General features: G+C 40.2%; 1 long non-coding RNA gene across 1 annotated transcript in view; it reads right to left on the bottom strand.

The window, feature by feature from the left end:
- Nucleotides 1-631: 631 nt before the first annotated feature.
- Nucleotides 632-13,572, bottom strand: part of LOC128075160 (uncharacterized) — a 70,960-nt gene continuing 58,019 nt past the window's right edge. Inside the window, exons 3-4 of the long non-coding RNA XR_008203672.1 lie at nt 1,129-1,183; nt 632-992 (exon numbers count right to left, since the gene is read on the bottom strand). This is a non-coding gene — a long non-coding RNA (uncharacterized LOC128075160). The remainder of the gene's footprint in view (nt 993-1,128; nt 1,184-13,572) is intronic.

Raw genomic sequence — 13,572 nt, forward strand, 5'->3', positions numbered from 1 at the left:
CTCTGAGCTGTAGCACCTGCCCCCCAGCAGAAGGGGAAGTCTGAATGCCCTTGGCTCAAGTATCACGGGATGGGGAAGCTCCACCTGTGCCAAGCTGAGAAAGTGTTGAAAATGGAAGCAAGGGTATTTACCACATGGATTGGCAGCTAAATAAAAAGCCAGGGAACATTACAGTCCCTTCCTAATGCTTGGCTTGTGCTGTTAAGGCCTTTCTCAGTGCCTCTCTGCTTTGTCAACAGCTCGCTGCTCCCTGAGAAGACTTCCCTGCAAAGTGATGGGAAGAACAAGAAAAGCAAGGTGGTCAAGAGAAAAAGCACCATTTGCAACCGAAGTAACAGCAAAACTTCTTGACAAGATGTACCGATCCCTTTTGTTCTGAGGGAAAATGTTCCTACTACACAAGCAAGCCAATTTCTGCTTAAATGGGCCTTGGCAAATGTCTGACATGAGATATGTTTTAGAAACACAGACCATCTAAAAGAGAAGCATTTAAATCACCAGGGTGTATTGATTTCTTGCGAGAGCCTCAGTGCTGTAGATGTAATGGAAATGCAGCAACCCACATTTCCTCAAAAAATGATACTGAAAAGCCTTTTTTTTTTATTATTTATTTTTAATGAAGGATCTGGAGTCAGCCAACCCCTGCAACACATGGCATGGCTGACGTACCTCATTTCTGGTTGGTTGGATTTTGACAATAGGATGCAATGCAAGCATTTCTGAGGTACACTGTTTCTAAGAGATTCCTGTGCCAGAGAGGTTCAGTGCAGATAGAACTAACTCTATTAATCACGCAGCACTATGGCAGTCTAATCACGTTGTAGGATGCAGACGAGAAATGTCATAACAATCCTTGGAGTCCGTTTATCAAAGTACCATTTCATCTGCCATACATTAAACATCAGCAACCGAACAGAGGTTCATGCTAATTTCAACTTAATTGGAATCTCAATGCAAATGCCAGCTTCTCCACCTTGCTACAGGCCTTCTAGCTGCAAAATGAAAGCTGCTGATAAGTATGTTTGGTTAAACAAATACACCAGAGAAGAACAAATATGGATGAATCCTACTCTGCCCACGGCTCTACATGGGTGACTCCCAGCTGAAGATTACGAGAGCTGTAATTACCTGGCAGATGATGAAATTTGGCTGGATAACCCTCGCTCCAGATTTTCACATACAGCTGGATAGACAAAAAACAGCAGAAAATATTGATCATAGCATGAGAACAGGTTGGAAGTGGCTGAAAAATGATAGTCGAATATTAATTTCAGCGTTACGCAGCAGTATCAAATTTGATTCATCTTTATGTAAATAAGCCTAAAGGTAGAGAGAATAAAACTGCATCACTGAACATGATCTAGATATAATTCTCAATCAGAGCAGGCCAGGAAATCAGACTTATTTTGCATATGCATAACAACTACCAGTAATGGGACAGGAACTGATCTATAGGGGTTCCCATTAGAAAAGTTCACATTAATCTGAAAGTTTATCCTCAGTTCCTTTGCCTCTAAATCTATGAAAATTTTAGAGTTACGCTGGGTGCTACCTGAAAGAGTAGGAATACAAACAAAGCACTGTCAGTTAGACTTTATTTTTATCAATATGACAGTGGTTAATCCCTTATAATAATCATATGCACTAGCCACTGTCATCTGGTATACTTGCCAGAGAAACTCAGTATTAATGGTAGGCCAGTTCACTATCGCTTCTGGTTTAAACCATTACCAAAGCTTTTCTTCCCCTCCATGAATTATAAAATCTGCAAATTATTAGAGTGCAAATTCACAAGTTTCTACTGTTTGCTTTACGTACATTTAAACCCTACTTTATTGGCTCCTAATTAAATACATCTTAGGAGCATCAGGCTGAAGCAGTACCACACTCTCCTAATCCCTTTGTTATTTCCCCTTCTCAATTATTTTCTGATTTGTCATTTCAAATTATTGTTTTGTAAGCAGTTTAAAACCAGCTTTTACTATTTCTACCTAACACCAGTGAAGGATTTTTCTTACTAAAAGCACTGTAAGATATTAATTTATCCTGATAGAGCCCCTTTTTCTAAGTATAGTTTTTAAGTATGTGAGAACTGAGATGAGAGTCATATAGGGCGTGTTACAAACCATAAAAGTTACTTGAATCGGAAACAGAAAAGAGCTCAGATGGAAAAGGAGTTGATGGACATTTTTTGGTTTGGAAAAGGAAATGAGCTTCCCAGCTATAAAAATCATTTTCAAATCAGCCAAAATCTATGCATATAATCTGGTTCGAATACGAAAAATGTCTTTAGCTAAAGAAAACATTGACGAGAAATGCTCCAAAATGTCATAACTCTAACTTCTGAAGGATAGGTATTCTTTCAGGCCAGATTTACAGATAGGTGTTGTTTCTCCTGTATAGCAGAAGGCCTTCTCTGCCCTGATTGCCAGGAGACTCCAAGAGGATCTCCATGCGTTAGGATGCATACAGACATACCTCCCTTTTCTCTTACAGAGGATTTACTTGGGATGACAGACTTATTCACTGGGGCAGAGACAGTGAAATGTACAAAACCTCCTACACCAATTTAAATAGCATTTTCCCAGCTCTAAAAGGGGAAAAATGTCCTGGCAGAAGATGGATCAAGGAGCTGGAAGCAGTCACCTTCCCAACCAGCCCTGCTGCAGGTGGAGGAGGGTGCTCAGGGGTGCTCACCTGCAACTTGGGTACGTGGCACAGAGCAGCAGCCTGGGCAGCACCCTCAGAGATGCACACTGTATTTGCAGCCCTGCTCCTAATGAATATATATTTCATTTTCTGAAATAGCACTGCTAAGTTTGGCAAGTCTGTACGTCACAGCTATTTCTTATTATTTATTTTACTTCATTTCATGCAATTATTTTTGAAGCTGGAGATGGTAACTTATTCCATGAATAAAAGCCTTCTTACATTCCTACATTATCTATAAACAGACTGCTTTTTTAATAAACTCATGGATTATTCATGCATAAAAATACTGTATTCAAATATATTACTGCCTACAGTCTGTTTGTTTACTACTTTCTGCTCTTACAGCTTCAACTCTTTATGTCATACACAATTGTAAATCACACGGCATTGTTTCCCATCCTGGGGCTGGATGAAAGTGTTATAAAAGGAGGAGAAAAATGAGACTTTACAATGAAGAGGAAGCATTTTCAGAATGTAGCTTTCAGAACAAGTATATACTTACAGTCCCATATATGCAAATATAATTCATGAGAAGGAATAAGGTAAGTCAAGAAAACCTAAATCATTCAGACATTATGGTATTTACATCTTTGCAGCAATCATTTAATTTTGACTAGTTTGATTCCTCCTAGCAGGAGCAAGTGTTGAAACAAGCATTGTAAAACCGAGGTCCCTAGAGCTTGAATTTCAACCTTTACAAACAGCAAAAATAAAATGGAGACTGAAATGGGAAAACTGGTCTGTTCTTGGTTTGCAGAAGTTTCTGTTCAATTCATTTACTGAACTGTGAATCTTCAGCACAGCAGTATTAATGAGAACCAATACAAAAGGCTTTCAAACTTAAACAAAGAAATGGCTGCTACTTTAGGGTATTTTCAAGCTTTTTCTGGAGATTAATATATGAAGCAGATGCTAGAATACCGGCACACAATACTTTAATTTAGCTCAGCATCTCTTCAGGCAGTGGCTTCTCTATTACAGCTAGTTCCCAGAACACAACAGAATGTTATTGCAGGGCACCCTTAGATTAAAATCCCCAAATAAGCTGTTAGACTTTACACACATCAATCTTTTGTAAGTACAATAAGGCAGATTTAATTGGTTTTTACTTCCATTTTAACAACAAACATTATTATCTATTATATAAGAAAGCTATTTAAAAAAGACCCATGAAAAGAATTAGAAAGCAGTTCCATAAACGATAAAATAGGGGCAGAGTGTTATTACAGAGGAATGTGAGCAAATGTATTGCCAAAGTTGTTTACTCAATGCTGAATAATCATCGTTGGAAGTTGAAATAATTAACTTTGTTTCAAACTAAGGCTAACAAGAAATTCAAGAGTTATTAAAGAGAGATAGAATAAATTGAAAAAACGTAAAATAAATCCACATAACAAATACTGATGTGATAATGTCAATGTTTTAGCTAAGCTAATGAGTATGAATAGTGCCTGGCCAGTAACGTGGTCTGATTTACTACGCCCTGAGTGGAAACCATAATACGGGAACACACAGCACCAGTTTGAACCCCAGTCAAGCATAAACAAACATTTAAGCAGCTGTCGGTTTTCTGTGAACACCGGCTTCAGGTGTTGGGAATTTCTACAGCTGGAAAAGATGCTTGACAAAGTGGGTGAGTGAACACGGACTCCATTTTCAAAGTTATTCACAGCCACTTAATTACTCCAGTGTTTTAAACAGAGCTTTATCCATTGCCTGCTAGTGCCCAGCGCCATGGAAAAGATCTCTAGGACCATCTAGTCCAAACACCCACCCACTAGACCATGTCATTAGGTACCATGTCTACATGTTTGTTCAGCACCTCCAGGGACAGTGACTGCAGCACTTCCCTGGGCAGCCCATTCCAAAATAATAACATTATGCATTTCTACATCTTATTACCAGAAGATTCCCAAGCTCTCTGTCAGGTCCAGAAGGATCAAGCAAACGACAGGACCTGAAAATCTGAGTTTTACTTCAGAAAGGAACTTTCCATAAAGTTCTGTTTCACCTCATCGTAGGCTTCAAGGCCAATGTGGAACAAATTAACATAGCTCTGTGACTTATTGGACAGATGACCTCCCAGTGACCTACTGGAGTGTTACAGCTTCAAGACTGAAATTTTCTGCACTCACCAAACCATAAGAATAAAAGTCAGAATTTTTCATTCACTCAAGTTCATTTTTGCATCTGAAATTGACAACATTTTTATATTTTTCATCTTCCTGAGGGCAAACATAACTCTTGTTCTGACTTCTGTGTCTCTGCTGTTCCTCTCCCCAGCCAAAGGGATTGCCTCCTCCTCTAGCACAGAGCTTACAGAGATGTCTGTGCACACTCTTCCTCCCTTTTTGGCAGTTCTTCTGGCTCTAATTTCCGTAGCAGGAAACTCACCTCACTAATAAATCAAAGAGCTCTGGAAGAGGTGACTCATCACCTTCCTGTAAGTGGTTAAAATAAAAATGGACTACAGCCATTTCTGTGGTCTCCACTGCTCTCTTCCTAAGCTCTATTTCCCCCCCACATACCCCATGCCATAGAGGCTCTCATCTCCCTGATTTATTTTCAGCCCTTAATATAACATACTAAATCTTTTCAACTTGCCATTGTCATGCCATTTTTTCCTGTTCTCCCTCTACCTGCTACACTCATTGGTCTTCCGTGACAATGGAGGTCTCTTTCTTTGTTCTGAGATGTGACCAACGGCTAGATGGAAATGTAATGTGGCACCTTCCCCTCTTTATTCAAATGCAATAAAGAACATCCCCAGAATTCAATAATTTTTCTTCCAGTCTTAAAAACACATATGCTTCTGGATGCGAACCTATCACCTCCTAAGTGCATTTTTATTGCACGAAATGTATGAACCCACAGAACCAGCCCTGTGCCACTTGCATACGTATGTGACAAATCATTTGTCACACAGTATGAGAATGGAACAGCTCTATAGACACATTATAGACATGGGGCTGTAGCATCTGGCTCCTAAGGGCTTCCAAAAAACGTTATATGGAGGTTGGCAAGAGGGCAGCACCGCTGCTTGACAGAAACAGCAAGACAGCTCTGGAAACTGAATTATATTTACAATAAAATGGTTTCCAGATTTAAAACAGAATGCAATTCTCTCTTTTACACAACAATCAGCAGATTTAGCAAACCATCATGACTACTTACGCATAATGCAGACCCCTGAGCTGCCTCACTGACTACTTGACGGCTCCAAATTCTCTCAGAGTAAAGATCTACTGCTACAACACCATCTGCTAAAGCAGGTCCACCACACAAATTCCCAAGGAAATGAGCAGAGCTGTATCCAAGCCCTGTACTGACAGATTCCTGCCTCCATTAGGACAGAGCTCTGCACAGGATCATTAATGAACTTTCTCACGGTTGGTCTCAGTAGAGGAACACCATTAGCTCATTTCCAGAATCTATAGTCTGTATTAAGGCATAACCATGCAAAACTCCAGCAGATAAAAGGGAAGTTTATGACAGTACAACAAAGATTTACTGTTTGCCTGTTTTTACTAAACTGAGATCACTATTTTCAAGTTGAAAGATTACTTTTCAGTGAACAAAAGCCAAGCCAGGCAGAAGAGATGTTCTTAATAATAACAGTTTGCAGGCCAAATCTGTAATTCTGGCTCCAGATTCCAGGAAAGTGAAACATATCCATCCAGCCAAGGCTACAGCCCCACCTCACACAGTGCAGCCAGCACATCTCTACCCTTCACTGTACTGGTTTGCAAACAGCGTGCCTGCAGTGTGCACAGCTGTCCTATGAGATGGGCTGCTGTCTGGGGCCTCTGCAAGGGTCGACATGTAGCCACAGCAACCCTGAACCTGCACGTGCTGCTCATGGCCCCAAACACACATAGACAAACAATACCAAGGTATGCCTGTGCCCCAACCATGTGCCACCTGCCTCTGCAACCCAGCAGCTCTCTTTTGGCCCCCACCCCCAGCACACTACTTTTTGGGTTATCTTTGCTTTGGGGATTTCATCAGTCCTCTAACACCACTTTGATTTGGGGTTTTAAAGCAATCCCTTAGTATTCATCTGTATCTCTCCACATTTGCAGAGTTTATATTATTTATTTTTCCATTTGATTAACCAGCTGAAAAAATCGATAGCAGCACATTCTATAACAGTTCCAGAGGAGCTCTCTTTTGTATTGTGCTGCTATTTTAGGAGCCAGAGGAAAGTTTGCAAATCTATATGAGCAGTTTGGCAACCTGCTTTTTCTCCCTTCGCCTTCTCTATTATTTAGGACAACACAGGAATCTTTCTGAGGCTCAGCATGGTGAAAAATGATATAAAACAGCTTTGGTCCTTTTTTTTTTTTTCTTTTTTTCCTCCCCCGTTAAGAAAGTTAATACCATGGAAAAATCTGGTCAGGAGGATCAAATGTTTATGCAGGACGTCATGCTGCTTTGGTGTGCCAGCTCTCCAAGAGTCCGTAAGGAAGCCAGCCAGACGGGCTCTGAAGCCTGCACCCTGACCTCAGTGACCTCTTAATTTTTCAGAGTTTATCTAGCCCCATCCCAGCAGTACTTGCATTGAAATCAATCCCCCTGCTCCTGGATATTTGGCAGAAGGGGATTTCCTTCATATGGAAAACTGTTTAATACCCATTTAAAGGGCTGTCTAGCCACTGTAAACCCCCTAGCCCCCTCCCTGAGTCTCCCACTGGCAAGTAAGAGTGAAATAATATGCTTGAAATAGCCCTAATTCTTCTCCTCAGTGTGGTAGTTTTGTTCTTTTAATAAGCAATTAAAAAAAAAGTCATAAAAACTAGCAGCTATATCTCAATGACATCTAATAGGCTTCCTTAACAGTCCCCCTGCCCCAATCCCCCCACTTTTTTTGTGTGTGTATTATTTCCTCATATGTACATTTGCACCATCAGGAATGAGTAGCAGCAGAAACAAAAAAAAAGTTTCCATTTTAAGTCAGAAAGCTTGCTAGCAAATCACATTTATGTCAAACTACTTCTATACCAAAAAAAAAAAAAAAAAGTCCATGTCACAAGTTTATCTTTAGTTGTAAAGACAGGGCTTGGCACCAGGGCCACAATTCCTACCTACAAAGAAGCCTGAAAGAAGGAAATCAGTAGATGTCATGGTTTTCCCAGAACAGCCAGGATGGGCTTGGGTTCATTTCTTTTTTTTATTTTGTGTTTTTCTTGTTATTGAGTTTCAGAATTTCGACTCCAGAGCAAAGTGGCAGAACAAGCAACAGCTGGGCAAGATGTAAGTCTTTGCACTCACAGTGAGAAGAGTTCTAACATTCTTTCAGTCAGGTCATTGCACAGGAACAACTTATCCTTAGGCACTTCGTGGCTGCAACATCCAAAACCAGAGAACTTTTACAACAGTAATATGATTTGTTTTCTATATAAAAAAAATTGAAAACCACCCATCCATCAATACTACAGTCTTTCAAGAAGTGAAGAGACTAATTATCATTACCTTCCAGTGGCTTAAGGAAAAGAGCCAGGCTGGTTCAACTGAGAGACAGGAAGGACCATTACAGTCTGCACAAACTCCCATTGATGCTTAAGCCATTTCATTTTCCAGGAGGAAAGGGACAATGAACAAAAACAGTGTAATGGCAACAACCTACATCATCATACTTAATTGCCACAGGGCAACCTTTTGCATAGAGCTGCGTAGGATTCAGGGCTTTTCACTCCTGCAACAGGTAAATTCCTTTATTCTGTCACAGCAACATATAGACAACAGAAGAAAGAATGAGAACTTTCACATGGTCTCTGTTTATACTATTATTTAAGTCCCTGTTTTGAATGAATCAAAAGAAGCTAGCTGAAAGACTAATCTTAGAGCCTGTCCCACTGCTCCCAGCCTCCTCCTGATTCCCCATCTCTGATTCCCCATCTCTGTAGAAAGAGACTGCTGCTTCCCTCTTTTTCTCTCACACAGGAGGGGCTCAGTTCTGAAGGCTGCCCAGGCTCCATTCCTTCTGCCTTCCTGACCTGCCAAGGATGGGGTAGAGCAAGAGGGAGGGAAGAGGCAGCCTTATTGCCAGCTCCTTGCCATTGCATGCGTGCAACAAGACCACAGCCTCAGCCCAAAGCCCAGTGATCAAAATAAACATTACACTCCTCATGTGGCTGCCAGAGTGAACTCTCAGAAGGAGAGAAATGAGAAAGATGAGAAAAAGGAAGGAAAGTATGAAGGGAAAATATGTTCAGATAAAGTTTCCTGTTTTATTTTTTGATGCTTCGCCATAAGGCTCACTTCAATATCCCATAGTTTTTTTTGCTCTCAGGAAGTGCCTACATGTCAGGAGCTACAGCTTTCAGGAAGGAGCTCAGACTTACTTTCCTTGGCAGCAAACAATATGCTCATCCCTCACTCCTTTTCTACATCATACGTGGTGGCATGGCCCTGACATTACAGCAGTCTCAACATACCATATGTGCTGTTATACACGACACAGCTCACACGCTGTAACCACAAAGATTCTAAAGATATGAGAGAGGGGCCTCTTCTGAAAAATTGCTATAAATGACAAAAAAAAAATCTATCTTTGGAAAAAACAAGTTGATACATCATGAGCTAAGTTATCCAAGACCACAAATATACCCAATCAGCTCCAATTGTGCAATACTTCTGGTGGAATTTCTCTAAATGCAATCACTGGGTAACTAACAAAACAGGAGGAAAGCAAAATATTGTGCATAAGGGTACTTTATTAAAAATATCTGCAATCAGTTGTTACACGTTTGTTCAGCACTTCTGTAATGTGATCATGGTACTATGTAACCACGACTACTAAGGCCACTTTTTGAGGGGCCTGTAGTTTATCCTACAAATATTTCACTGGGACAGCTTTCCCTACTGCCAATCTTTCACTGTAAGTGCTCTCTGCTTACCCCCAGAGATCAAAGAGATGTTTTTGTGGTTTGCTGTTACATTCACATTCCTGCTCCCTCCTCTCTTCCTTCCTTCCTCATGCTTCCCTTGCTGAAGGCATCACACAGCAGCCTCAGGCATGAATCACACGCACACATAGGGGCATCATACACAGAAAAAAAGTCTCAAAAAACACACCAGAATAGTGGAGTATCCTCCCATTAGGCCAGCTGGGGGGAAAGTTTTACCAAACTCCTGAAGAGAAATGAGTTACAGCTCTTTTCCTGGCATGTAATTAGATAACGGTCAACTGAGAGCTTGGCTCAAGACCAACTAGAGCCAATCATGAAAGACCTCATCTATTGCTTGTTTTCTTTTCATCCTACCACAGAAAACAGACTTGCACACTTAGATATTTCCTCACAAGCATTTGTTCTCCATGCATTAACACACAGATGTTTTCTAATCTATTTTACCCAGGAGTTTAGCCAGTCAAAGGTTGACTTACCTTCGCAAAACCTGAATCGATATTTATCTTCCTTTCAAATAGGTTGAATGACTCCTTGAAAGGCATGATTAAATATTACTCCTGAACAAATCCATAAATAACTCTTGCAAACAGTGCATTGCAGTACTGAATACTCCAACTTGCCAGCTATTCCAGTGGGGCTTGGCTACATGAGATGTTCAGGATTTCTCCAGAGGACAAACATCATCTCCACTGTGAATATTCACAACTACACATTTCTAATTCAATGCCATAAACAAATCTATTATATAACACTTTAATTTGTTGTCAAAGTAAACAGCCCTGTCAAGACCTTTCCATGTCAAAATATTTATGCAAAAATAATTTTGAGGAAGAAAACAAAGGAACAGAGTTCAGAGCGAATGGTTAAAAATATACCTTCCTAGATTTTTTTAAATTATTTCTTCAGTTTTGTACAAAAATGCCAGAAAACTACACTCTATATGAAGGCAAGGACAAATGACTCAACGTATTATGAATAAATCAGAACTTGAATGCATATAAACATCACATCAGACTGAGGTCTGAGTACAGAATATCTGATGCAAAGAGATGTGCTGAGAATGCACTGTCATTTCCACAGGAAGTCCCCCAGTTCCTCCTGCAGGATTTTCCATTACAAAGCACACGTGGATGGCATTGTCCTGCTCTTCAGCTTAAAACCATTTACAGTTTGTGATTGCTTCGCTATTAATAGAGTACACAATACACGAGCATTGCCAAAACAGTAATTTTGGTGGGACAGAAAATATCTTGATTACAAACACATGAATTCAAGAAAAAATGCCATCAAGGGACAGGTCTATTTTCCTAAAGGAACATCTGTTTCTAACACTTCCCATGAAAATAAAAACAATAAATCCTAAGTCCAAACCAGAACCTGTCTTCAAACTCTGCTCAATAAAAGCCTATGATCCCTGGAACAGGATTCTCTTTAAAACCTCCAGCAACCCATAGGCTTGAAGAGAGTAATTTCCTATGCATACAGTGCAGCTCTTCAGAACTGCAGCCATTTGGCAGCGTGCTTGCACAGCCACAAAAGGATGGGAATTAGCCATGTCAGCATCTTCTGCGGCTGCAGAATACAGCTCAGTCCCTCACCCTGCCAAAAATCAGTTGTAAAAGGCAGCGTGACAGCCTGGAGGAAGGCAATCCTCGCCAGCTGATGCTGGCTGGAGCCAACCCTACCGGCAGCACAGTGAGCACCAGCACACACCAGCTGAGGAGCTACCTGTGAAGGGGCTGGGTGAAGCCTGATTCCCAAATCAATAAAAATTCCCCCCAGGATGCTGAGAACATGCAGTTCAGTTCAGTTAGCAGATTCAATAGGCATGGCTGCAACATTCTGGCCACAGAAGATGGCAACAGTTTATTGAGGACATGAACACTGAGAATGGGAAATTCCATCACCTTTGGAGAGTGAAGAAAAAGCCTACATGTTCTCATACAAAAGCAACGATCAGAGTAGCAAAGTCTAAGCAGACTTCAAACCTTGATTGATAAAGGGAGGTAGAAAGCTGGCAAAAGGGGATTTTTTCCTTCTCTTCAGTGCTTCCCAACTAACACTACTGCACACAGACCTCTTGATGCTACATGGAATGTGCAGCTTGATAGAGCAGTGCTGAGGCACAAAATCCATTCATCAATAATTCACACAGTGTTCTGTCAAACTCTGGGGGGTCAGTGCTTGCCTTGACTTTCCAGTGCTTGTGCTGGTAATAACTTGAGGGATGTCAAATCATGTTCTTACTTGTTCTTCTCAACTTCTTCTTTTACACATACCAAAACAACAAAAGAGTTCTGTAACATACGTGTAGAAATGATGAAGGCTTACAGCTGTCATCTAAATATTTTTACTGAAACTATAATTAACTGTTTCTAAGAGCTTGGCTTTACTACAAAGTTGGTCAGAGAATAAGAATATTAAATTTCCTCTGTTATCAATCAAGGATTTCTCTTCAAACTCTGCAAAGTGTACCTTTGAGGCATCCTCTCTTCTTACTGCTGTTTTGCTCAAGGGAAAAAAAGAATTTTTCCTATGTTACACACCATTACACAACACAGATTAAGCTGCATGCTTATGCTGTACTAAATGCACCATTCTGCTAATCTACACAGATAACTAAGCTTAATTACATTAATAATTGCTGTGGTTTAGTATGGTGCCAGAATTTACCTCTTTGATTGTTAGACCAACAATTTAATTAGTAGCAATGAATACAATCTCAAATGAGAGATATTATCTATAGAGTTATTTAAGTTTTGCTGTTTCTGTACCACCTGAACTAACCTACTGTACCACCTAAACTGAGATGCTTTTGCTGCACTGTTGTTTTGTGCACAGTTGGAGATCTGGCATAAGGAAGGAATACAGAGGAAATATAAAAATGCAAGTGCCAGCATTCAAAAGATCTGGGAGAAGCTTTTTTTTTTTTTTTAAATCTCATTTTGCACTCTTTAGCCCTTACACCTGAGATAGGCTCAGCCCACAGCCTTCCATTTACCCACACACTCTTGCCTCAAGCTTTATTTCCAACACAGGACAGGTGGATGTCTGTCACATTCTTTCCTCTCTAACAAAACCAAACCTCTTCAGCTCATCTGAACAGCTAAATCCTTTCTCTCAGAAATGAAGGTGACAATGCACATGTGTTTTTCTCTTGCAACCAACACTACCTTAAGCCTGAGCAAGCCCTGTTTTTAGCCAAGTGGTAATAAATGAACTCCTCTATGTTTATTTTAACTATATTAGTCATATTCCATTAATGTGGAATAGAGCCAAGGAAACAGTGAAGTTCTTTAATCTCACCAGCCATCCCGTGTTTTAGCTTTATCCCTAATGTAACTTTCAGGCCTATGAACAGCTTATAAATCTTCCAAGTTAAAAGATATCTGTTCAAATTGTTTACCAAACATCCTCATGGTACTACATCATGCGTACAAATGTTCACAGTTTTACAGAGTGAATAGTTTGAAGAATCAATAAAGTGTTCCACCATGAAGCTTAATTAACTCTCTCTCAGAGCTGCACTTAACAACATCCATGCATCAGGAGCATGAGTTACTAAACTGAAAACCAGCCTTAAGTGCTCACACTGAAGTGTATCAAAAAGGTGAATTAGAGCAAAGCACAGAAATCGTATTTTGGGTATGAAAGAATATAAATTAGGAAGAGAAAGCTAGTCTAGGCATGTTTAAAAAGAAAACATTGGAAAACAAATGTTATACAAAGCACAGGAAGCTCTTCAGTTGTGTAAGCGACACATGCCAGACCCAGATCCTCAGTATCTCTCCTGTGAACACACTTGATTCTCATAGTGATATCTCAGTTTATTTCTCAAAGTGAATGAGACTTAATAGGAAATAAAGCGAAGCAAGAAAAATGCTCCTTGCCAGCAGAACAGTTGTGATGCCCAGCTATGCCAGCATCACATTAGCTAACATTACTCCAA

This window comes from Tympanuchus pallidicinctus, unplaced genomic scaffold (assembly GCF_026119805.1).
Source record: "Tympanuchus pallidicinctus isolate F22 unplaced genomic scaffold, pur_lepc_1.0 scaffold12, whole genome shotgun sequence".
Classification (NCBI taxonomy): domain Eukaryota; kingdom Metazoa; phylum Chordata; class Aves; order Galliformes; family Phasianidae; genus Tympanuchus; species Tympanuchus pallidicinctus.